Below are 25,343 nucleotides of genomic sequence, written 5' to 3' on the forward strand. Positions count from 1 at the left end.
ATGTCCCCCTCCCCACCTTCAGTCACCACTCCTGTTCCTCTGACTGCTACTACTTATTCACATAAAGGAGAGAGAAGGACTGAATTGAAAATGATTCAAGTCTTTCCTAAAGGATCATGGCTGAAAACCTTCTCTTTCAAACAGAATTCAGAACATGGGAAGTTGATCACTGGTCCATCTAATTTGGTATTGTCTACCCTACGGATGGGCAATTTGTGGCCCTCCAGATGATTTGGCCTACAACTCCTATAATCCTCCACCATTGGCAGTGCTGACTAGGCCTGATGGGCGTTGTAGGCCAAAGCACCTGAAGGGCCACAACTTGCCTGATAGCATCTTCCAAGGCCCCAGACAAGGATGTTTTCCAACACATAGACGTGTTGGAGATGGTGTCTGAGACTGTTTACATGCAAAGCTTGTGCTCTCTTATCAAGTAATCATCCTTTCCTTTGCTTTTATAAAAATAAAATTGCAAATATTACATAATGAAAAGCAAAGTTCAGTATTTAAATGTGTGACATATACATTCCCATATACATTAATTTATTATTTCTTTATAGGATAAATAAATGATAAATTAAACAGTCTTCTTATAAATAAATGATAAATTAAACAGTCTTCTTATAAATAAATATTTAAACTGTCTATGGACTCTAAACCATATTGGCTTTTGTATTTAACTATTGAAACTTATGGTTGTAGGGTCTATCTTACCTTGCTCTTTGTTGTAGGTAACACAACATGTTATTTACTATAGGCTTGGCCACTTGTATTTTTCATATATTTTGTGTAACGATCTCATTTTCTGAAGATCAATTAATAGTCTTTCAGATTCTGGCATACATAATTCTGTCAGTGACAAGCAAATTAAAATGACTTCAAAATAGATATTTGGACATGCTCCTTCGCATAGTTTATTGGAGCCTATCATATTTTAATTTTAAGGATGCCTTGTTGATATTATTGACCATTTTCTGAAATTCATTAGCTCCTAAACACACCAGAGATGAAAAAATGTTTCCCATCCTTTTATTCTAGTTAAAAACCAACAGTTGCTACTCACAGCATTGCATACTTTCTGCAGTTTTCATGGTATTGTATAACACCACATAGCCATCATTATACAAGTTTCTCTAAAATCTAAACAGACAAAAAAATCTTGATCCTTTGCTAAACAGAACATTCACACCTCTACTAGTAGAGCACTGCATTTCATTTTTCCATTTTAGTATGAAAGATTTAACCCTGGAACATTTAAACGTTATTAATTAATAATAAAATATAGAAAGGTTTTCTTTCGTTTTGATCCTATTTCTTCAATGTAACATTTTAACTTCCTGCATCTTAAAATATTACTTATTCTTTTTTATACCATGATGAAACTTCTAACAAGCAGATTCTGGTACCATTGTACATGGTGACCTTGCATTCTTGATATAACTTCATAAAATGATAGGCATCATTTTATGACATCTATATCAATGGCTATATATCAATATAATTTGCAGTGTTATGAATGAGAAATCATGTATACTAATAGTGAGCTCAGCTGCTGAGTTAGGACAGCTCTGTATTTTCAGCCTCAACTGGGCATTACTTGTTATATTATCCCCTAGTCTCTGCATTTAGAATTGCTTTTATTTTCTCTCTGTAGTTCTGTCAGAAATTGACCAGGGCTTACCGTCATCATGTATTAATTTGCTACAGCCTAGAAACCTTGGCCTTGCACTGTCTTTTCACCCCATCCTTCCTATCTGTTTTACCTTGGTCAGTCTGGTTCAGCCTTCCACTTGTCCTTCTTCCACACTCTGCATTTACTACTTGTGGGCCATACAAGTCATCTCATGAATGAAGTTGAAGAAGATTTATATGGGAGTGAGGGCTGGATGTGAGCTTAGCTGACTGGATAGACAAGCAGCCTATTTATTTATTTTATTGATTACATTTAAATACCACCCCATAGCTGAAGCTCTCTGGGCGGTTTACAAAGATTTAAAACCATAAAAAGCATAAAAACAAACAATATCTATTTAAAACAATTATTCTGGTGGCAATTAAGAAAAAACTCACCATACGTTGCTAAATGTGGTGAGGCCAGAATAATGGTGAGGCCAAAATAGTGTAGCTCAAACTTGTTTGCTGAGGGGAACCGCAAGGTATACATAAGTAGTAAAAAGGAATTTAGGGGGAAAAGACTTGGGGGGGATCTTCACTACTGCTTTTAAAGCGCTTTAAAGCACTTTGAAAACATTTTGAAAACTGTATATGCAGTGTGTCCTGGGCCCAAACAGTTCTCAAAACTGTTATAAAGCACTTAAAGCGCTTTAAAGCAGTAGTGTAGATCCCCCCTAGGAGAGCAAACCCGCTGAACTCAGCCCAATGAGGTGAGAGAATACTCAATAGCCACAAAATGTTGTGTCTGTTGTGGGAGGGAAGAGATTGGAAAACTGAATGGAATTGTAGTATCCAGTCCTCCCAAGAGTTGGGAAGCCCTTACATCAGATGGCAGAGTGGGAACAGCAGTGAATTATGCTGCTTCCCCTGCCCTACTCCATCCCCCTTCCTTAATTTACCTCACATATGAAGTAAGGATTCTCAAATAAAGTGGGCTTATGTGACAGTGGATAAAATCACTTTCTTCTTTGGTGAAGCCATTCACAACACAGGTTAAATTACATGCATAATAAAATTCCTACCTGCCATTCATCTATAACTGGGGTGGGCGGACTTCAGGCTTATTGGATCTACTTTGTGTTTTACTAGAATCCCAAGATCTAATAAATGTAGCCTGGTGCAAAACGATGGTTTAGTGGGTGGACAATACACATGGGATTAAGAAATACTGTGCCTCTAATCATATGCTCAGCCTAGGAATTTTCACTGCAAAAGGTGAGTTTATTCACACAAAAATCCACTCCCCCTGCCCCCAGGTTTCTTTGTTTGGGCAGTTGTTGTTGCTTTTAATTTAGGGGGACCCCTTTTGGTGATATTGTTATGCAACAGGGCGTTAGAAAACCCTTGCTTCAAATGAAATAGATCCTGATCTATCTTCTGTCCACCCCTAAGCTATAACTCAGTCTTAAGGCCCAAATACACACAGTAATTGCCATGGAGAAGCTGCCAAAAATGTTTCCCCTCATGAGTTATCTGTGATGTGTGTCTTTTTCTTTCTTTCAGAAATCCCTTTCTGGAGTCTCTCCCTTTGTGTCTTGATGCCTTGACTTTCTCAGTCCGTCATGTTCTAGGCTGGGATTAAGCCTTTCTTGCATTTGTCCAGTTCCTGACTTTCCAGGATCTGAACATTTGCCATGTGAACTCATATATAAACAAAAGTCACCCATTAATATTTGTGAGTCGTCATCCTATGATTTGGCCCGTGATATCGTGAGCTCTACATTCCTGGTAGGTACTAGGAGATATAGAAATTCTTCATCCCCTACCTATTCTACCACCTAGTCTGATGGTTCTGAAGAACTTAAAAGCTTGTGCAATCTTTGGTTGAATTTTGGGTGGTCCTTATAAAGGTATTGGCTATCTGTGGAGGTTGCTTTTTTTCTCTTTGGATTTTGGATATTTTTACTCATGGATCAGCATGGTTATCTTTACTTTTCATTGTAGAATGGGTGTTCTAGGCCTCATCTCTGCTAGTCTGCTACCATCAATGGTAAGCAACAAGTCAACCCTTCAGCTATGCAAAATTAGATGCTTGAAGATTCTGAACCTCTATATTGTGCTTCTGAGGTACAGTATAATAGTAGGCCTAAAAGCATTTTATTGTTTCCCACTTATTTTCATTGCATGTATATGTAAAAGCTAACATGCCTGAATTCCAAGAAAAGAAGGAAAGAAGCAGGCAGTTACAGACATGGATGTGGACATAGGAACATCCCACTCTTCCCTCCATCTTGCCTTCTGATGGAATCTTCCTGATGCTGGCCTGATATAAATGTATTAAAAATAAATAATTGGAGTATTCATTCATTTTAAAACAATAAAAGGTGAGACTAGCTTCACATGAGAGACTAGCTTCAAATCAGTGGCCATGATATGCAAAATCATGCTTTTGGACCATCCAGTGGAGAAGGGTGACAAAATATTGACCAAGGAAACTTGAATAGTGTGTGTGTGTGTGTGTGTGTGTGTGTGTGTGTGTGTGTGTGTGTGCACGCGTATTTTAAAAATCCTTCCAAAGTGTGGCATCCTTCCTTGATGCTTCCTTGAATCTAGGAACAACCCCACACCCCTGAAGATGCTGAACTGCTCTATGAACATCGCATGTCTACACATCTCAGAAATCTCTGGAGCTGCTGTAATTTGTATGAAATAAGAGGTGTTTACTATATATAGAAATTCATCCCATTGACTTTGCTCGGTGAAGTAGCCAGCCCGCTAACATTGTTCTGTTTGAAAATTAAGCAAAACCTCTGATATTAATCATTGACAATGTGTTTTAAAGCCTAGAAGGTTCCATTAAGAATGCCACATTCAAGGTAAGGATCCATGAACAGTGCCGGGAAATTTGCTTTTATTTTTACATGATCTCAGAAGTTGTCCTTGTCCACATTAGAATCCCCCTTTTCTCCATCACAGGCCACTTCCATAAAGTATTTCTTATTCAGTCGCAACCGGAAATGGTCAAATCTCTTTTTTAATTGACTAGAATAGCATTAGAACCTAAGAAGAGAAGTAATCATCGTGCCATTTCATCTAGATGACAGTTTTATTGCAATTAAAACATCATTCCCCAAAGTGTATAACATTTGTTTGCATTATGACAGGTTTTATCATGCTTATAATAAGCTAATGACATTAAGCAGTTTATTGACTTTATGTATCATGTCTGTGTTGTTGTTTTAAATGCCTTACAAACAAAATTAGTACTAGTACCGTGTTACATTTTATGTTGGTAATTTGCCTTGTGACTAAATATTGGATCACTGTGAAACAAAATAGTTAATGTATGTAAACAATAATATCTTTTATGCATCTATAAACATGAAAAAACTGCTAATAAAAGTAGCTTTTCAGATATATTAATTCTGTGAAAATAAAATGTATTTCATATTACAGGGAAACACGGGAGTGTTTCCCTGTGTTATAGGCGATCAGTGAAAAGAGCATTCCACCATGTTAAGACCGTAATTGGGGGTGGGTCATTCTGATGTTTTAATCAGTTTTCCACAACCCCACAGTCACCTCTGCATATCCTATTCTCCATCCTGTCCTCATGGTTTATATCTGCTTTGGGAGAATGAGAATTTCACTGGCACTTTCTGCGTCCTTAGAGAGGATGTGGCGTTAAGGCTTGTGAGCCTTAACTCCCAATTTCCCTGGTTTTTTGGAGTTTGGTTGAAAACTGTAGAGCCTTTAATGTAGTTTTGTAAACCATAGTTTTTTTGTTTATTGAATTCTATAGCAGATAGAACACTATACTGAGTAGGGGAAAATGCCGCATATTTTTGTTTATAATTCATAGAAACGTTGACATCAAAAGTGTTTAAACAATCTTTTCTGATTAATAATTTACTGAATCATAGGAAGCTGCGTTATGCAGACATAGATCACTGATCCATATAGCATAGATGACCTGATGCCCTTCACATGTTTTGGACTATTACTCCCATAATCCATTACCATTGGCCGTGCTGGCTGGAGTTGATGGGAAGTGTGATCTCATGTCTTGGATCAGTTTGAAGGCTAGTTATGGGGACCACTGCCGCCACCTATGGAGAAACTCCTCTTTTACTATAGGGATCTTTATTTCCAGAAAATGCTTATATTTCAAGGTCTAAGGAACTCTCTGCCACTATGACTCAGGGTTCCCCAAGATGACCCTTTTCTGCTACCACCAATATACTGAAAAACCTGTTAGTAGTTGGCATAAGAAGCTTAGGCATGAGATGGGCACCCACAGTAGACACAAGATGGACTATTAAACAAGTTAATTTATTAAAGGGATATTTTGTACATAGAGAAATACTAATATTTACTTTGGAGTTTTCAAAGGACTGCTTACTGATAGTTCTTGCTGCTTCTACAAGCCTCTTAATCAATTATTTTACCTCAGGCCAAATTCTGTAAACCTCCAGCCTAGCCAAATACATTCACAACCAGGTCCAACTTTTGGGTACAGTCTTCCTCTGTCTCCCAAAGCTCTTTCTGTTATATTTCTGGCTGCTTGGACAGTTTATTTGGTTTTTTATTGCCTGCTTGTATACTGTTCTTCTGGCAGCTTCCTGGCATAACACAGCCACTGCTCCTATTCCTGAACTTTACCAGCCATGTATGATTATCGCACTGGAAAAAAACCCTTAATTTTCTGTCCTTAGCAATTCACTTTCTCCTCAGCTTCTCCTAGTCTTTCTACAACACCACCCACCAAGCAACAGACCTTCCTCCTCACCCTCCATAGACTCTCTCAACTCCTGTCATTTCCCAACCAATCTTTTCCACCAAGCTATAATCCCCAGCCAATCAGAATTGAATTTACCTGTTCCAGGCCCCATCAACAAATATTCAAAACAATTCTCTCTGACACAAACACTTTAAACCATCACTAAGTAACTACTACACAGGGCTTTGACAAGAACACAGCAAGGCCTCAGGCCTACTCAGATACATTATAGTCTCTCAGAAGCCACACAAAGTAAATATTACAGAACAACAACAGTTACATACAAGGCATTTCTTCAAACTGATGTAGCAATTTCAAACTGCAGCAACTTTCTCAGTCCCATCTGTAGATTAAACCTGGGAGCTTTTGCATACAAAGTGCATTTTCTAAACTGAGCTATGGCCCTGCTGGTGATCCCACCAGCCAAAGAGAAGGCCAGATCAACACTGGGGTGTGGTGGGGCTTGAGGACGGATTTCTGTAAGTCTGGGAATGTGTTGTTCTAGGCATCCTTTCCATGCCTTTTCCCCGGTGAATTGGGGCCCAGCCCCGGTTGCCCCGGAGAAGCCCTGTTTTTCTGGAGGTCTCTGGAGTTTTCCAGCTCATCTGGTCACCCTATCTCTGGTGTAACACAATTAGCATATGCTGACTTGACAGGTTTTCCCAGAAAATATATTATGCCACCATTCACTATTGGCATTGTGCTGGAGATCACTTATGCTAGCAATACGTGAGTCATGTAAGCAGAATAGCAGCATTGGACTGTGTACTCTGATACTGGAGGTAATATATGCTACTCATCACTAGTAGCCATTGATAGTCTTATCATCCATAGATTTGTCAATAACAGCATCATGTATTTGGAAATATATCATTAAATTAATTCCTCATATTGTTATAACCCTCTTTCATCATGATTAGGCTAGCATAAGTGGATGGGAGTATCTCATTTTAACCTCATAACAACTCTGTGATGTAAACTAGGCTGAGGTTGAGTGGGTAACCTTGGGCCAGTCACTTATCCGCTCAATTAATTTCATGCCCAATTAGAATTCAGGTCTTCCCAGTCTAAGGCCAACCCTACAGAACACTGGCTTTTGAAATATATCAGATCAGAGGCTGATAACACATTTTTCAGTAATAAAAATAAAATAAAGTTAAATAAAATGTGTGTGTATGTGAGACACACACAGAGACAGAGAGAGTGCATTAAATATGTTTTTTAATGAATATAAATGAACTATATTTCCAAGTGCCTTTGAATTTCACTGTGGGGGTCTTCATTCTCCTGAGAGAAATCTCTAATCTTCAGAAGTGAAAGGCCAGTGTATTAAATAAATATCTTGAAGGGCTACCATCTCCCTTGATAAAAGTCCAGTTTTGTAGATGAATGGCAGGTAAACACTCTGTATTTATGTGAAAAGGCATGACACAAGGGCATTTGTAATGAGCTCAAGATGAGGTTTAGGAGCGATTGCCCCAGTCCTAGAAGCGCAGAATTAGCTACAGCACATACACCACAGAAAAGGAAAGGAATGAAAGCTTCTCACTGGGCAACGCAATTAAGCTTTGAGCTGCCAGCAGTCTCTGGGGAGGAGGTCTTGTCGTTTGATACAAACTCATTTGTGTACATCATTTAACTCAGTAGGCTTGACATCAAATAGGCCGAAGGAAGACACATGGCATTTAGGATACACTTCCCACCTGGTGGCCCCATTAAAAGGAGATCAATTCCAGATTATGACCAGAGGGACTATAAAAAAGAAAGAAAGAGAATAACAAAACTATAGAATGGGTCAATTTAGAAGGGAACCTGGTGCTCATTGGTTGGCTTCTGTGATTTTCAAGAGGAGCAGCGCAAGGTTTCCTGGGGAGCTCTTTATCTGAAGTGAAATCTTCTGAGAACTCACTCTATGCTATTTCACTTCTGTGTGGATTTTTGTCAGACAGAGATACTTACATGAACATGAACTCAGTGGTCCAATTCAGACATGACATAATCTTGGGCAATGCTGAGGACAGGAATGATCCACTCCCTCTTCTCAACCCTCCCTCCTTCCCATACGTGCTAGGCTTCAATGCTTCTGTCCTGGCTTGTTCAAACCAGTTTCCTGTGACATCTGAAATGCAAAACTTTGTAAATATGTCTTTACAAAGTGCTTCTTGTTTAATATCTTGATTTGGGCATAACAGGAAACGGATTTAAACAAGCCAAGATATGTGTGACATGTGCATGAGTGGTGGGGCAGGAAGTGAGTACATGTTTTGTTATTGGGCCACTAAACTGTGGTTTATGAGCCTGAGATTGTTACATCTGAACCAGGCCAGTTAATTTAGAAGCAGGATCTCTGTTAGCAAAACGTTACAAGATTCTTGCAAAAATGTTTCAGAAACATTTGTCACTGACCTTCGGATTTTGGTATAAGCTATGAGTATTCTGGAAAATTGTAATTTATTTTCATTATTAAATCAGATCAAAAATTAATCCCAGGTATGTCTCTTTCCCACTTTGGGGGAAGCAGTAAATTAAACATTTGAAAGTTCTTGAATTTACAAATAGATAGATGTACCGAACCCAATCAGATTCAACTCAAGTGAATTGAAAGAATGAACTGTTGGCCTTGCTGAATTAGCAACCTGTAATTTTTTTAACCCCGAAGCCTAAACATGAATTAGCTGCTTGCAATGAAATGGAATAACTTAGGGTCCAGAGCAGATTGTATTCTGATGGTAAAGATCCAAGAACTCCAGCTGCTTTTATAACCGTAATTGATTAAAAAAAAAAGTTCTGTGGCATGGGTTGGAAACTGCTTGCGAAAAGAAATTAAAAGGAAAAGGAAATTTCAGAGAAATTCTAATGGGTTGGCTTCAATCCCACACACCCAATTTCTCTGCCCCAAATACAGTAAGTAAGTTTAAGAAGCCATTTGCACACAGCTCTAGTATTGATCTCATTGCTCAGGCTCTGTACATTAGATTTTATGTGAGGATGCCCAGTAGTCTTGAGGCCGGACAGGCATGCTGTTGGTTGGTGTGAGGAATTCCAATCTTACTGTCCTACTGCTCAGAGAGGAAAAACTGGGCACTGTATTGATCAGTGTGGGTTTATCTGGTTTATGATGGCACAAGCATAATGGAATCACTTATTTCATCAAATGCATGAAATGGGTTGAGAAGGCAATATATTGCATTACCTGGGAGGAATGCAGGTAACACAAACGGGGAAGAAGGAAGATACACTTCTGAAATTTACTAATAAAATGAATCTATATTAAATAAGCCATATTTTATTCTGATTATTGTGTTGTATTTAGGTAGCAAGATGTCACGAGGCATGTAGGTTGGGATGATATTTTCTCCCTTGTTTACATGTAACTTGCAAAGCTCACATTATTTTGCCCAACATGCTTAATTTTTTTTTTTAAAGGCAGACCAAAACCTTTTCTCAGTTATTCAAAAGGGTGAGTGAGTGAGAGATTTAGGCTGCAATATTTCTTTAAAATTATGGTGCACAAATAATCAGTCCATAGCTGTGTTATATTGACTTTGTGTTAAATTAAAATTATGACATGCTTGTTCGGATAGATGCAATTATAATGCCAGCTTAAGGCTCTATTTAACCTATTTTGCCTAAAAAGATTTTGGCTCTCCAGGGGGAAAAAGTCTGCTTTCATTGATCAAAAATACTTATCTCAAAAATAGGCTAATTACACATGTTCCAATGTAGCAATATAGCTCAGATAAAGAATTAAAATTACTGCATCAAGTGCAACCCCGAAGTTATAGCCACTATTAATTTACTTCTCTCTGGTCTGCTCGTGTATTTACTATCAGAGCGGGAAGGTTGTATATTGTTTCTTCTGTATATAAGACTTGGAGGACGTTTGCAGGAAAACATGCTTTTTATGTTGTGTGTATGATATATACACATAAAAGTATAATAAGATAAGGTTTAGATTGTAAGCTGTTAGATTGTAAGCCTATGCGGCAGGGTCTTGCTATTTACTGTGTAATCTGTACAGCACCATGTACATTGATGGTGCTATATAAGTAAATAATAATAATAATAAAGGTGCCAACAAAGAAGCTGAGTGGTGGTTGCATTTCCCTACTGTCACTTTTCTGTCCCACAATAGGGACGATTCGTGGTCCATTCAGTGGGCTTTTTAAAAAAAATCACGCTAATTTCCTGCACACAGCAGGAAATAACGGCAAGGTTCCCCCCCCCCCCCAAATCAGATTTACTAGGTCATCATGGAAAATAGAGCACAAGAAGCAAGAGTCACGCGGGAGGGGCAGATGGCAGCTGCAAAAGGCCCTGCAAAAAACCATCAGTGGCCAGTAGCGACTATGTGATAAAATGCTCGTCTGATGGCACCCGCTGTCAAGACACAAGTGACCCCTGCCTCAAAATTTCATAGGCCTCCTATTGACAGCCCCCTGAACGCTATGGCAACAGAATATCCTGGATAGCTTGTTCAATAGCCAGCCTTAACAATTTCAACATAATACAGTTAACATGCTACCCCATTGTAGACTATGGTGGAAGGTCTCAGTGAGCATATGGAACTGTTTCCACAGTGGCAATGCAGAACCCCATTTATGCCCATGTGGCCACCTGCTAGATAGCATCGAACATATTTTACAAGAAGTTACTAAAGTAGCAGGTGATATCTGATTGCTAGATAACATCTAATGTTTTTAACAAGGAGGTCATGAAGTAGTGGCAAGGTGATCAAATAACTGGGTCCCCCCCTACAGCTGCCTAATCCTTTGACCCTTACCCTGTTGTAAAATGGTCTCCAAGTGTATATTATTATTCTTGAAAGATACAGTGCAGACAGAGAATGGCGTACAAGGGTCCTTCAGGAGGACTACTTGAATTGAAGCATTACTGGAACATTGTTCAACTGGAAGTGTTGCTTAGCAAAAGGAAACTTGAATCTTGTCTCTGACAATTTCTTTTTCAGGCCAAAAATATATTTTCCAGAAGGAAAGTGATCCTTGATTGGAACGTTTGTGTCCAGGCTCTCTCATAATCAGTATACTCCCACTGTTGCCATTCCCATTAAAAACGAATTATTCTTCCAAATCACTTTTCCATGTATTTCCAAGAAATGAAAGGAAGGAGAAGAAAGACTAGCTTTTTATAGAGCCTTTTCCAGTATCATCTGGGGATTATTAGTTTACAAACACTCGACCTTTAACCTGCATTTTTGTGTGTGTGGCTGAAATCTGGAAGAAGGAGAAACTTTCTTTGAAGTTTTCAACACATATACTGTGGAATGCTGCATTTTCTAGCACTTTGACTGTTTAAAGCCAGGATGAGTTATTGTAGCAGTTCAACAGGCTTTTCTGATCTACGAAGATACACTGTCTAGTCAGAAGCCCTGCTTATAATGAAATGGACAATTTCTCATGGATCCTGGCAGGGTGCAGACACTTCCAAGTCACCTTTTAGGATACAACACACCTTTTCATTCAAAGGCCTGCCACCATTTATCTTAAGGTTGGTGGGTGTGCCTTTTGCAAGAAAAGAAAAGAAAAGCCAAGCCAAGCGGAATCCCAATAATTCAGCAGTTTCAAAACCTTAATAAAAGAATCTCCTTTAATTAGGGTTAGGTTCAGTTTTGTTCATAAAAACACCATGGAAACATGAATAAAGTAAGATATTAACCTGTAGCAAATCTAGAAGTAGTAAAACAGTAAAATTATATGTATTTAAAGAAATCACTTTACGAATTATTATTTTTTAAATTAAAAATTTGGTAAAAGGTAAAAACCCAACAATATGGCATTTCTAGCTTCATATTACCTGTCTCTATGTTGTTGGTGGGGTCAGGAGCTTCCAGTTTTTAGTTGCAGGAAAAAATGTTCCATAGTTCAAGCTGCATTTAAAATAAACCCGCTACAGGCCCATGATGCACATGAAATATATAGAAGTGAGTCTGCTTCCCATAAGTCCTCTTGGGCACTCTGGCCTGAGGAGCAAAAGTTTCCCCCTAAGAACTCTCTTAGAAAAGAGTACTCAGATGACTCTGAAAGCTAAACTGAAGGACTTCCAACCAATCAACCAACTGCCCACTGTAGCCAAACCCAGTTCACCTGGAAAGAAGGAGGAGGAGAAAAAAGGATAATCTAAGGGAGAAAATGGGGTTATTTTAGTGTGACGCACTGAGCCATCACTGCAGGGGTGACAGGAAAGTAGTCATTGCACTGGGCAGTCACAGGATGGAGGCAAACTTCTCAGCCATTCAAAGAGCACTTAACACCACTTCACTTACAACAAAAGGAAACGATTTGGAGAAGGGTCTGCCAAGCTGACAGCCTGCAATTCACACTGAGGAACCACATGCTTTTAAAGTCGCGGGCCAAGTCCAAGCAAGTGACTAGTTAGCAATAAGCCCCAAAACTGAGTTAGTTGACCAACCTTTATGCATACACAATAAGTTTTCTATAAGGACATCTTCACTAATGATCAGTTTGCTCTGCATGGATTGATGCTCTGGATAAAGGGTGTAAAATCCTGTTCTATGAGTTGTTGTTTAAAATGCTAGGAAATGGGTATTTAGGATGGAAAGCAATCCTCACAGTACTGTGCACAGTTCTTTTAGTGCTAGCATTGTTGCAGACCAACACATCTGGAGGGCAACTGACTGGGAAAGACTGCCATATGGGATGTGTGGATACTATAGTGTGTACTTATGAAGGCTCTTCTGGATTCCAGAGATCTGCAGGACGTGTGTGAAAAAGTAACTGCATAGCTTTGGACTCCAGGGTGATGATATGCCCCAGGACTAGCACTTCTCTCTTGTTCTGGGTATCTCTCATTCAGTGAGATCACCACAGCTGCTATCACTCAACCTTTGTAATCCACTGAAGTCTTATTGTCCATTGGGCTTTAAATGAGTTCCTGTCTTTTACTTAATTTTTTCCACTCAAATATAAAGAGTGGGGAAAGCATCTTCACAACCCTTGACTTCTAAGCTGATCATATTATAAGGTTATCTAACATCTAAAATGTATATGAAATAGGAGAGGGAGTTCAAAGAGAATGGCCAGGTAAACTGAAAAGTGAAATGTATCATGCATAGCTAGAGTGTATTTATTACCACAGTCTCAGATCAAAGTCAGTGCAGAAGTAGCTGGAATCTATAAACCAGATTAATCTTCAGACAATATTTTCGAAAACCTCCCTGTGATGTCTAGTAAAGTCTCAGCTTGTAATATCAGAATTCCAGCTTTTTCTTTCAAGCAAAAGAAAGCAGATCCAGGCCTTTGTGTGTGTATGAAAGTATGTAATTGAATGAGTGATGACAGAAACTTGTTCCACACTTCACATACTGGGTTCTTCCATAGCATCTAGATAGAAATATAGACACACACACACACATATATTTGCATTGTCCAGCATATTAAAATAGTGTGTGTGTGTGTGTGTGTACGTATACACACACACACACACACTCTTAATATGTTAGTCAATGCAACTTGACAATGCTTTGACTTTTCACACTACTATTAGGTTCATCTGGTTGCATGTAATTTCTTTTTGTTGGCTTCTTTCCAATGCACCAGCTGGTCATGTGTGGCTGCAAAGGATGTATTCATTAGCGTGCCACTTCAAATAACTCAAAATACACTTGCAATGCCATGCAAACCATTTACTTTTACATATGACATCACTGCTCACGGCTGAACTGGGTAGCAGGAGTCAACATACTCTGCAATTTCAACTGAAATTGAAATCTATATGCCCACTTAAGTAAGTTCCATTAAACAGAGTGAGGCTTGCTTCTGAGTAGATGCACAACGAATGTGCCATTAAGTATGAGCTAAATGGTGTAACTCTAGGTAATTATTTCATAGCATCATTGTTTACAGGTTTTGTCTGGGAGGTTCTTCCATTTTCATGCTGCATCTAACATCAGTGCGACAGAGAGACATTATAACTGACATTTACTACATGGGATTTACCATAATTCATAAACATTTGCTAGCTCATCAGCAGCCAAAGATCCAATTGGTGTCAATAAGATCTTCCCTCTATTGCTGAGAGGAGTGTTTTGGTGGAGAGCACGACTGGGGAGGTAAGAGTAAAATCTCCCCTCATTGCCTGCTACAGTCCCAAGAAAAATTGGGGGGACCCACTTACTATAAATATTTCATGTCACATGTGGTTAGAGTCTTACTTGTATGTCTATTAGGAATTCCTCAATAAGATGATGAAAATTATGGGCTAAAGTTCAGGTAAGATCCAGCTATAGCCATACTTGGAGTAGACCCATTGAAATCAATGGGAATGAAGTCCCATTCATTTCAGTGGGTTTACTCCAAATATGACTAAATCGGGAACCAATCCCCAAAGTTCTGGGCAAGCAATTTACTTTGGCAACCTGCATCCACATAAGAATATTGGATGTATTCTTAATGAGATCCTCAGGACATATGGGATGTCCGTGTGGCCCAAGGGGCCTCAGTAGTACACAGCGAGAATCAAGTAACTCCCTAGACCAGGGGTGAACAACTGCGGCCCTCAGAGGTTGTTGGATTGCAACTCCCATCCATCCTAACCAGCATAGCCAATAGGGAAGGATGCAATTCAGCAACATCTGGAGGGCCACAAATCATCAGCTCCTGTCTTAGAAGTAGAACACATCCCCAAATCCTCTGCCATGGCTTCCCTGATTATATAAGGAAATTGAAAACAGCTCTGTTATTGAAGTATTTATCATAGTATACAGTGAAAAAAGGGTGGTGAAGCTATCCTTCCTTCCTCTGACTCATCCAAATCCACAAAGGCCAAGAATGCTCTAACTGGAAAACACAATGGCCAACATTATCATTTGCTATATTTGCATATATGTGGTAACCAACTTGAAGACAGGCAAGCCTTCCTGGCACTTTCATGCAGTCACTACATTTTTGTCACAAGTTATGCCATGGGACACTATTCCTGATTTAGAGGGTTAACCTTTCATTGCCAGTTCCTACTTTGTTTGGCTGAGGCAATGGAGAGTGCAGATACAGTGTTAGCTTAATATGGAAGATTCTAACATAGTTCATACTGAAGTGTCAATTATATTAATTGTATTCAATGAACATCCACATTCACTAATAGGAATACAAATATTTTAATAAAATTCAAGGTAATTCTTTTTGGGGGTTTGGGGTTTTCACTCAACAAACTCATATTGGGTGGAGACCACAAACAAAAATAATGAAGTACCAGGGGAAAAAAAGTTGCTTGAATCATGGGCCAGCTAGAGCCTGGAAGAACTGGAAACTTTAAAGGAAAACTGATTTCCCCAAGATTTGCAGGGCAAAGCTGATAGAATAATATTTGGGGGTGGGGAGCATCCAAACTAAACCGGACTTGTGAACCTTTGCTGACCTTTGAAATTCTTTTATGCCTATACTTAATCTCTGGGAAGATTTCTTGAAGCTATTGTTTTGTGTGTTTGTGTGTGTGTGTGTAATATATATATAATTTTATTCTTACTCTTATTAATGACAATATTAATAATAGGTCATTATGACAATAAATGTGAAAAGAATGTGGACAATTTTGATATGTCGATGGTCAGAAATATGCGTTGGTAAGATGTAACATAGGATTACGTTGGCTTTTGGCTGACCTGGAACAGAGTTGGGTCAGCAACAACCATTAAAATTAGTGCACTGATCTGTTTCAATGCCTTTTCCAGCACAGCTTATGTTGTGTTGCAGCTCAAGTTACTTCCATACTAAAGCCATATGGTAAAATGATCCCAAACACATTCATGTGGAACTAAGGGCTGTTTCATACAGTCTCCTGGGCTGTAAGCTCTAATGCTCAGTAGGATTCCGGAACAAGTCCCAGGCTTGCACACACACACACACACACACACCCCTACTACAAGGAGATCACCGAATGTACTTTGATGTGTTTATCTGCCACAAAATGAGGATTGATCATGCATGTGGTTCATGCGTATATACAGAGGGTAAGTGTATGTTCCCCACATCACATGCAATATTCCACACATGGGGGTGCATGCATTAGCCCAACACTTCCTCCCACACTCCATATGTCATGTCTGCATAGTGGGGTCTCTGTATGATCTGTGTCCATGTGCCTCATGAGCTTATATTCAATGGAAATTTCACTTTTTAGAGTTTCAGAGTTTCTCAGCAGATGCTAGTGTCCACCATAATCAAAGTGAGTACATGCTAGCCAATGTTAATTTGATATTGGGACCGGGAAGATGACAGGAAAAATGGACTCTCTCTCTCTCTCTCTCTCTCTCTCTCTCTCTGTGTGTGTGTGTGTGTAGATAGATAGATAGATAGATAGATAGATAGATAGATAGATGTTTCCCCGAAAGTAAGACATTCCCCGAAAATAAGACCTACTTCCAGTTTTGCCTCTCGCTGTAATATAAGGCATCCCCCCGAAAATAAGACCTTTTTTTTGTTCAACAATAAATGTGTACCGTATTCTTCTTCATGGAAAAATAAGACATCCCCTGAAAATAAGACCTAGCGCATCTTTGGGAGCAAAAATTAATATAAGACACTGTCTTATTTTCGGGGAAACAGGGTAGATGAGCACACCAATCTGTGCCTAATCTGTGTTGGAACAAAATTTGCTGAAATTGTGGGCCTGTTTCAGATTACACTGACATCTGAGATTAATTTGATGATACTTGTTGTGTGCTGTCTACTAGTAGTATCTTCTGTGTAACCTCTGGGAAGTACCAGCAACTGAGAGCTATCCAGTATGTCACAGGATTGACTTACAGGAATCAGAGTATGTGACTGGAAAATCTCACTGACCCAGGCAGGATCTACACTACTGCTTTAAAGTGCTTTAAAGTACTTTATTACAGTTTTGACAACTGTTGGGGCCCAGGACACACTCCATAAAGAATTTTAACACTTTAAAGCAGTAGTGTAGATCTGGCCTGTCGTGGTCCAGGAGAGTTTGACATGGAACCAAAAGTAGATCCTCCACAGTTGTTGATCAATATATTGCTCTTCAGAGCTTAGGTTTGCTGCTTGTTGGAAAAGCAGTAGCAATTGTGGATTTGGCCTCCCTAGAAATGCCAACTGGCACTGAAGATGTGTGGAATAGATTTTAGAAATTAAAAAAATCTCCAATAAATAAGTGCAACCTGAACTGCACTTTCCCATTTGCATGGAATTTAAGTCACTTCCACATTTTCCTCAAAATATCCAGATGTGTTTATGATTTGGGATTCACCTGTATCTGTGAGGAAGGAACATGGATACGCTGGGCAGGAAAGTGGTTGTCTGCAACAACGGCGCCATGTTTGTGAAATGTGGATATGTCCAATTCAAGTCCAATTCAAAGGGATTATTATCACATCATTTAAAGCCCTAATGATGCGGGACTGCAGTATTTAAAGGAATGCCTGCTACTGCATGTTACTGCATGTCGATGGTCTTTGCAGGAGGCTCTGTTCCATCACCATGCAGGAAAGGGGCTCTTTGACTGTAATGCCTAGATGCTGGAACTCCATCTTTTGGGAGATTCAACTGGCTCCTTTTAAAAAAACAAAATGCTTTGTTAACTTTTGTAAAGACAGTAGTTTTAAAACGTGCCTTCAAAACCAGCTAAGCTGTCTGCCTGATTTATACATCCTATTGGTGAGAAGAACTGGTTTGTTACCATGCTTGCTTGGGACACACGTTTCTATACAAATCTGCAAACCACTTTTCCGTGATCAGAGAGTACGCACTTCTGGAACATGAATGACTGGAGAGAATTTAGCTCAACTGTGCTAGGGGAACCTTGGTCAATTCTGCTGGATGACATACTGCTCTTGGCCTGGGTGAGATGGCCCAGAAACTAACACATTGACCAAAATACACAGAGACAGAGCATGAGTAACCTTAGGTCAAAGTCTGGTGTCCCCTGATAATTTACCCAGGGGGAGCAATAGAGGCAAGGTCAGCATTTTTTGAGAAACTGCCATTTATTGAGAAAGTACGACAAAACGTTAATTTCATTTTGTCATATTGCTGCAGTATGTGACAGAACTATCACATCCTGAAGGCTGTCACAGAGATGGGAGTGAGAGTGGTATGAAAAGTGACGCTTCCAAGGAGACTGTCTGATGGATTGTTTCAGCTTCCAGAGGAAAAGGAGGAGCAGACTGCAATGGGGAGGAAGAGCTGACAAGAGATGGCAGAGAGAGGGTGGGGGAGAGCGAGAGAGCGAGAGAGCAAGAGCGTTCCTTATGCTCTGTCCCAAACACAGAGCAGAAATCATTAGCATCAGGGTAAATCCAAAAAGGAAGGTAAAAAGAAGAGCCTCCCCTTAGCTATTTCAAGGCTTTGCCAGACAGTGTCCACAAAAACTGCGAAAGAAGAAAAACAGCAGTCCAAGGTCAGTCAGAATGAGTTCTGCCTCTGATCCTGGAGCTCGCAGAGAGCCATTGGCTTATCACCAGTGGTTAAATATAAGCTCTTACGTTTTATTAGTTGCTTGGTTATATTTACTCCTAATCCTTCAGTTACTCGATAAAAAAAATATGACTTTAGAAAGCAGTGAGAAAGAAAACAGAAGAGCCAGAGGTCTCTGCAGCGTATCATTTTTGAATCCCTGGAGAAAAACTAGATAAGCTGGAGAGTTGTGGGAGGTGGTGGCAGAAAGCTCTCTCAAGGATTTCCATTTTTAAAACTGCCAATCTTTCATTCAGGGTCTGGCCACAGTTAAAAGGGAGGAAAATAGAGACACTTGCTCAGAGCAAGAAGACACTTATCTTTCTTATCAAGCATTCCAAGGTTATCATTAGCAGCTGGTGTATTTTTGTTGCAGGATTCTGTTAGGTGAGATTACTTCACCAGCTATGCAACCTGCTTACAGATTGGACTCAATAGTGTGGGTTTGTTGTGCTCAGACCGTCTGGGTAACCACACACAAAATACCATTTTTCAAAAAGAATGCACAGGATTTGGGGCTTCTGACTGTAAATCTCTTGCAGTTCAGTCATACACATGTTTCTCTGGAAAGCGTGTTTAGGATTCCAGCCTTGGCATCTTCCACCTTTTAAAGCAGGGGGTGGGCAACCTACACCCCTGATCTAATTTCAAAAGTCTTCTGCATGCAATCAGTTCAGAAGAGGGTTCTGTCTCCCCACTGGCAATTCACCGAATGGGAAAGAAGAAGTAGAAAGAGAGAAAAAGGGGATGGAGCAGAAAGAGAAAAGAAAGTGGCAGAAAGAGAAAGGCAAAAGGGGTGACCCAGCCCCCTTTGGCTCTGGTTCTGCCCACAGCTGGCTTTGGCTCAACTCACCACTGACATATGCCATCCAGTAGATTACAAATGTGGGAATGTGGCCCACAAGAGGGAAAAGGATGCTTCCTCCTGCTTTTGATTGACAGGCTAAGAAGAATGCTTTTCTCTTTTCAGAAGAACTATTTCAAAATCTGTAAAAGAGAAAGTGAGGTCAAAATAGAGTTGTTGTTGTTGTTGTTGTTGTTGTTGTTGTTGTTGTTGTTGTTGTTGTTGCAATTCTCTTTCTAGAAGCAGATTTCCCCCATGTATCTTAAGCTGTTTATGCAGGCTTCAAAATGGGCTGGGATTTGGGAATCGTTTCACAGACCCCTACGAGTCATTGAGCAGACTAGCCAGCCAAGGACTGTTTCCCTTCCTGATCATGAGCTGAATATTTATGAAGGCTTAAAGGATTGGAGCCATACAAAACTAGGCATCTCCATTTGTTAATGATCCATGGAGGGAAACTGTGGTCATCCGTGCTCAGCTATAATTAGAGAAAGAAGAATACACCAAAACAATCGCCACTTTGCAGGGTATTAGAGAAGATTATAGTGCCTGAACAAGTCAAGAATAACATTTCAGCCATAGCTCAAGGTAGCCTCAACATTAAAAAAAAAACGAAAGAAAAAATAACAAAAGCGGTGGGAGAAGGCAGTTGCACATTCGATGGGAAAGCAAAAGGCCTGCTGAGGCAGTAATTTATGTTATAACAATACAAAACACTTCAGAGGATTAAAATACACTATTTGAGTAATCCTTGCCATAGCCCTGTAAAGTAGGCTAAGAACTGTTATCTCTGAGCATGTCTACACCTACAGGTGTAGAGGGAGGGAGGGGGGATGATCCCAGACTTACCTGCAGCCGGGATCATTCCAGGCTGTCTACACAGAAGTGTGACATCCCGGAAGTGAAGAGGGACGTTGTGCATGTCATTTTTAAAAAAACAGTAACTTAAAAAGTAAGTTAAAAAAACAAAAACGCCCCACCCCTACTTCCTCCCCACCCCCAGTGTCCCTGGACTCTCCCCGGCCCAGCTCCTTCCCTCTGCTGATCCCTGCTACTCATGGGGAGGAGGGAAGAAGCTGGGACACACACACCCCGGTGGTCCTCAGGATTGTCCCGGGAACCATGGGAAAAATCAGGAAAAAAGTGCCTGCAGTTATCCCAGGGAAATGGAGGGATCGTTTTTACGTGCTCCCAGGATCCCCTGTGCATCATGTGGATTCACAGGGACGATCCAGGGACAATCCCTGGGGAAAAGACTGGTGTAGACATGCCCTCCTGCTTTTGATTGACAGACTAAGAAGAATGCTTAGGAAGTGGAGGAGCTGAGGTTGAGAGACGGTAGCTTGCTTAAGGCCACCTAGTATGTTTATGACAAAGGCACTGCGCTACAGTAACTCACAATTATCCTTTGTAGCAGGGCATCTTTCGCTATAAAGTTAGTGCTTGTATTGTGAAGAAACTGTGTTTACTCAACAAATGGTATTTTGGGGTTATTTTCTCCTCAACTGACACCAGTCCAGCCCTTGTGTCAGAGTGTGGCAGCAAGTCTGGGGTGTCATGGTCAGCCAATTATTCATTTAAAAAAAAGAATTGTTATACTACTAACACAACTCCCATGTCACCACTGGTGCTAGTAATCTGAGAATGATTTGGACAACAACATGTTTGTCCAGTTCCTTTGCAACCTGAACAACTTTATACTTTTAAAATAAACGTATTACAAATAAACAGCAAAGGTGAAAACAAAACAAAAACATCATTTTTTAAAATATCATATACCATTCCTTGAAGTTTGAGTTCTAAGACACATGATGTACGAATTTTCTCTCTCTTCTTCCTCCGGTGTCCTTTCAGCTCTTTATTCTCCCCTTCTCTTCCTCCTACTCTGTTACCAACTGACTTTTCTGCTGCCCCTTTCTCAACATTCTGTGCCTTTCATTGGCCCAACGCTCTAAGAGCTCACAGGAGTAAGCATTATTACACGTGCATTCACACACTGTGTAGATTACATGCACAGTGTGTACCATGCGCATTAACCTCCCCTTTGCCTCATCCCTCTTCCTTCTCCCTTTCCAAGCTGTCCAAAGCTTGAGCCTTGAAGTTTTTCAAGGTTTTAAAATGTTGTGCATGTTTACACTGCTCAAGCTTCACTTTAAAACAAAAATGAGCAAAATTGGTCTGATAGATTTTGAGCAATAAGCTTTACGTTACCATATTCTTATTTAAGTTTTTTTTTGCTGCCAAAGGAGAGAGAGAGGAACTTGTGGGATTTTGTGACTCAGGTGCCAAAATAACTTGGCTGGCCTTACAACTAGATTTGGAGGGTGGGGGCACCATTTGCTGTATCAACGCAGGCAGCAAAATATCTTGGGCTCTGATGCAGTAAAAAAAAGTCCCTGGGAATGTTGTATTTGTTCACCAACACTCTAGACTTTATTTTTCTTATTATGGTGTGGATTTAAAACCCATGGGCATTGAAAATGGGCTATAGGGCTAATTCTTCAGTGAAGTTAGTGGAAGAATGCACAGTAGCATTTCCTCCGCTAAAAGAAGTAATTATTCCTAATTATGAGCCAACATTCCTTACCTAGAAGTTCACCTATTTGGGGCTCTGAAAAGCAGGTTCTGGAAATAGGAATATAAAGGCGGCAGCATTAACAAATCCTGTGGCTACTTCATGTTCAACAGTTTATTTTTTGTCCCAAAGCTGTCTCACTACTTTCCCTCACCTATAGAAATCTCAGTGCAACTGATAGAGAGAGAAGATAGATCTGTGCTTGGCAGGGTCAGATCACAGAACGGTAAGAGCCAGAGACAGCCTGCAACATGTCACTTTATGTCAGGATAAGCCTTCCAGATTTGGACACTTTGCTTTGACTAGGAAGAAAAGCACCACCACATGGACACTCTGTGAATGCTCAACCTGCACACACACACACACACACACACACACATCCCTCCAGTTCTTAGCATGGACTGAGCATATGCACAGCTTGAGGAGATTGCTTTGTCAACCTGCTGTAATAGGGGTTAGTGGGTAATTGGGATTTATGGGATGGAAAACCAATTTTATTTGCAGTTCCCAAAGTGATGGGAATCTGTGGGACACTCTAAAATGATAAAGTGATTATGCTGCCTAGTTTACATTTATAAATCACATTCTGATATTTCTTTCTCAATGCAAATAGGTGTGGAACAATTCCTAACAGAGTGCCCATTGTATGCAGAGGTGAGGAAGCAATATCTTGAGCCCTTAATAGTTGGGTTTAATTATAACTCCTCTGTAAGCATAACTCTAACACTATTGGATGGTACAGATTATTATACGTCATATAGGACTGCCAAGTTTGTCAAATGGGCAAGTTTCCTGGGCAAGGTGCTTGAGCGGGTGGTTGCAGGACAACTCCAGGCACTCTTGAATGAAACGGATTATCTAGATCCATTTCAATCGGGTTTCAGGCCTGGTTTTGGAACAGAAACTGCCTTGGTCGCCCTGTGGGATGACCTCTGTCGGGAGAGAGACAGGGGGAGTGCGACCCTGTTGGTTCTCCTGGACCTCTCAGCGGCCTTCGATACCATCGACCATGGTATCCTTCTGGATAGGTTGTCTGAGCTGGGAGTTGGAGGTACTGCGTTGCAGTGGTTCCGCTCCTACTTGGATGGCCGATTCCAGAAGGTGGTGCTGGGGGATTATTGCTCTGTGCCGTGGCTCCTAAGCCATGGGGTTCCGCAGGGCTCTATTTTATCCCCTATGCTGTTTAACATATACATGAAGCCGCTGGGGGAGGTTATCCGGAGATGTGGACTGAGGTGTCATCAATATGCGGATGACACCCAGCTCTACCTTTCCTTTTCATCAAACCCAGGTGAGGCAGCGGCTGTTCTGAACCAGTGCCTGGGCACGGTAATGGACTGGATGAGGGCTAACAAACTGAGACTCAATCCAGACAAGACGGAGGTACTGTTAGCGGGTGGTTCATTTGTCCGGCGAGGTGATGTTTGCCCTGTCCTGGACGGGGTTGCACTCTCCCTAAAGGATCGGGTCCGTAGTTTGGGGGTGCTCTTCGATCCAGAACTGTCACTTGAGGCACAGGTGAACTCAGTGGCAAAGAGCACCTTTTATCAGCTTAGGCTGATATACCAACTGCGCCCTTATCTGGACAGTGATAGCCTAGCTACAGTTATCCATGCTCTGATAACCTCTCGTTTGGATTACTGCAATGCGTTATACGTGGGGCTGCCTTTGAAAACGGTCCGGAAGCTTCAGCTGGTACAAAACAGGGCAGCCCGTTTACTAACAGGGACTGGCTGGCGAGATCACATTACGCCAGTCCTTTTACAACTTCATTGGCTGCCAGTCCAGGTCCGGGCCCGATTCAAAGTGCTGGTATTGACATTTAAAGCCCTAAACGGTTTGGGGCCAGGTTATTTGAAGGAACGCCTCCTCCCATATGTACCTACCCGGACCTTAAGATCATCTACAGGGGCCCTTCTCCGTGAGCCCCTGCCAAAGGAAGTGAGGCAGGTGGCTACTAGGAGGAGGGCTTTCTCCGCTGTGGCACCCCGGTTGTGGAATGAGCTCCCCAGAGAGGTCCGCCTGGCGCCTACACTGTACTCCTTTCGTCGCCAGCTGAAGACCTTTTTATTCACTCAGTATTTTAACACTTAATTTTAACTTAAATTTAAATTATACTGTTTTAACTCTGTATTTTAACCTTATATCAATTTTGCTGCGTGGTTTTATCCTGGTTGTGCTTTTTATATTGTATTTTGTATTTGTATTTTTAACTTGTTGGTTGTTTTATGATGATTTTAATTTTTGTGAACCGCCCAGAGAGCTTCGGCTATTGGGCGGTATAAAAATGTAATAAATAAATAAATAAATAAATAAATAAATGGGCTCTGGAGAAACGAAAGCCACTGGCAGCCATAAAAGACTAAACTTATCAATATAACATGTTAGCAAATATTGTCCAGGATTACAAGATGTTTTAACTTGTTCTTGTTAGCCATTTTATTAACACTTTGTATTTTGGTATTCCCTCTGGCGAGAAGAGCATTTTATTACGTTTCTGTATGCATGGCCCGACTGGCTAATAAGCATTAAACTGTTGATCATAGGTCCCAGTGTTTTTTTTAAATTAACATTTTACACACACACACACACACACACACACACACACACACACACATTCACACTCGTGGGGAATAAGGATAGAAATACAGAGAACTCGCTACTTGAAATTTAAAGTTTCAAAGGGAAGTTAATAAAGTGTTTATATATTTCACCTGAGCAGGATTGTTGAAATCCATCCCAAATTTTGTTGTAGGGAAATTGTAGCAACTTCTCGATAGGGCTTTGAACTTATTGCCTTTTTTCTTAGAATATTAGAGATCCTGTAGTTCCACATCCGTGAGTGCTATAATTCACAAAGAGGGAGACTAAAATGAAGGAGTTACCGTAATTTAAAGTTTTTTTGGAAGAGCATCAGATCTGACATTTTGTAAAAGAGTGTAGATTAAAGTTTGTAGAAAATAATTTAAAAGCACAAACATGTACCATTGCCTATTTATGTTACCTGCAGTCACATTGTAAACGGCACAACATAATTCAAAGTGGAACCAGGACAAAACTGAATTCATTTGACCTTTCCTG

This window comes from Elgaria multicarinata, chromosome 5 (genome assembly GCF_023053635.1).
Source record: "Elgaria multicarinata webbii isolate HBS135686 ecotype San Diego chromosome 5, rElgMul1.1.pri, whole genome shotgun sequence".
NCBI lineage: Eukaryota > Metazoa > Chordata > Lepidosauria > Squamata > Anguidae > Elgaria > Elgaria multicarinata.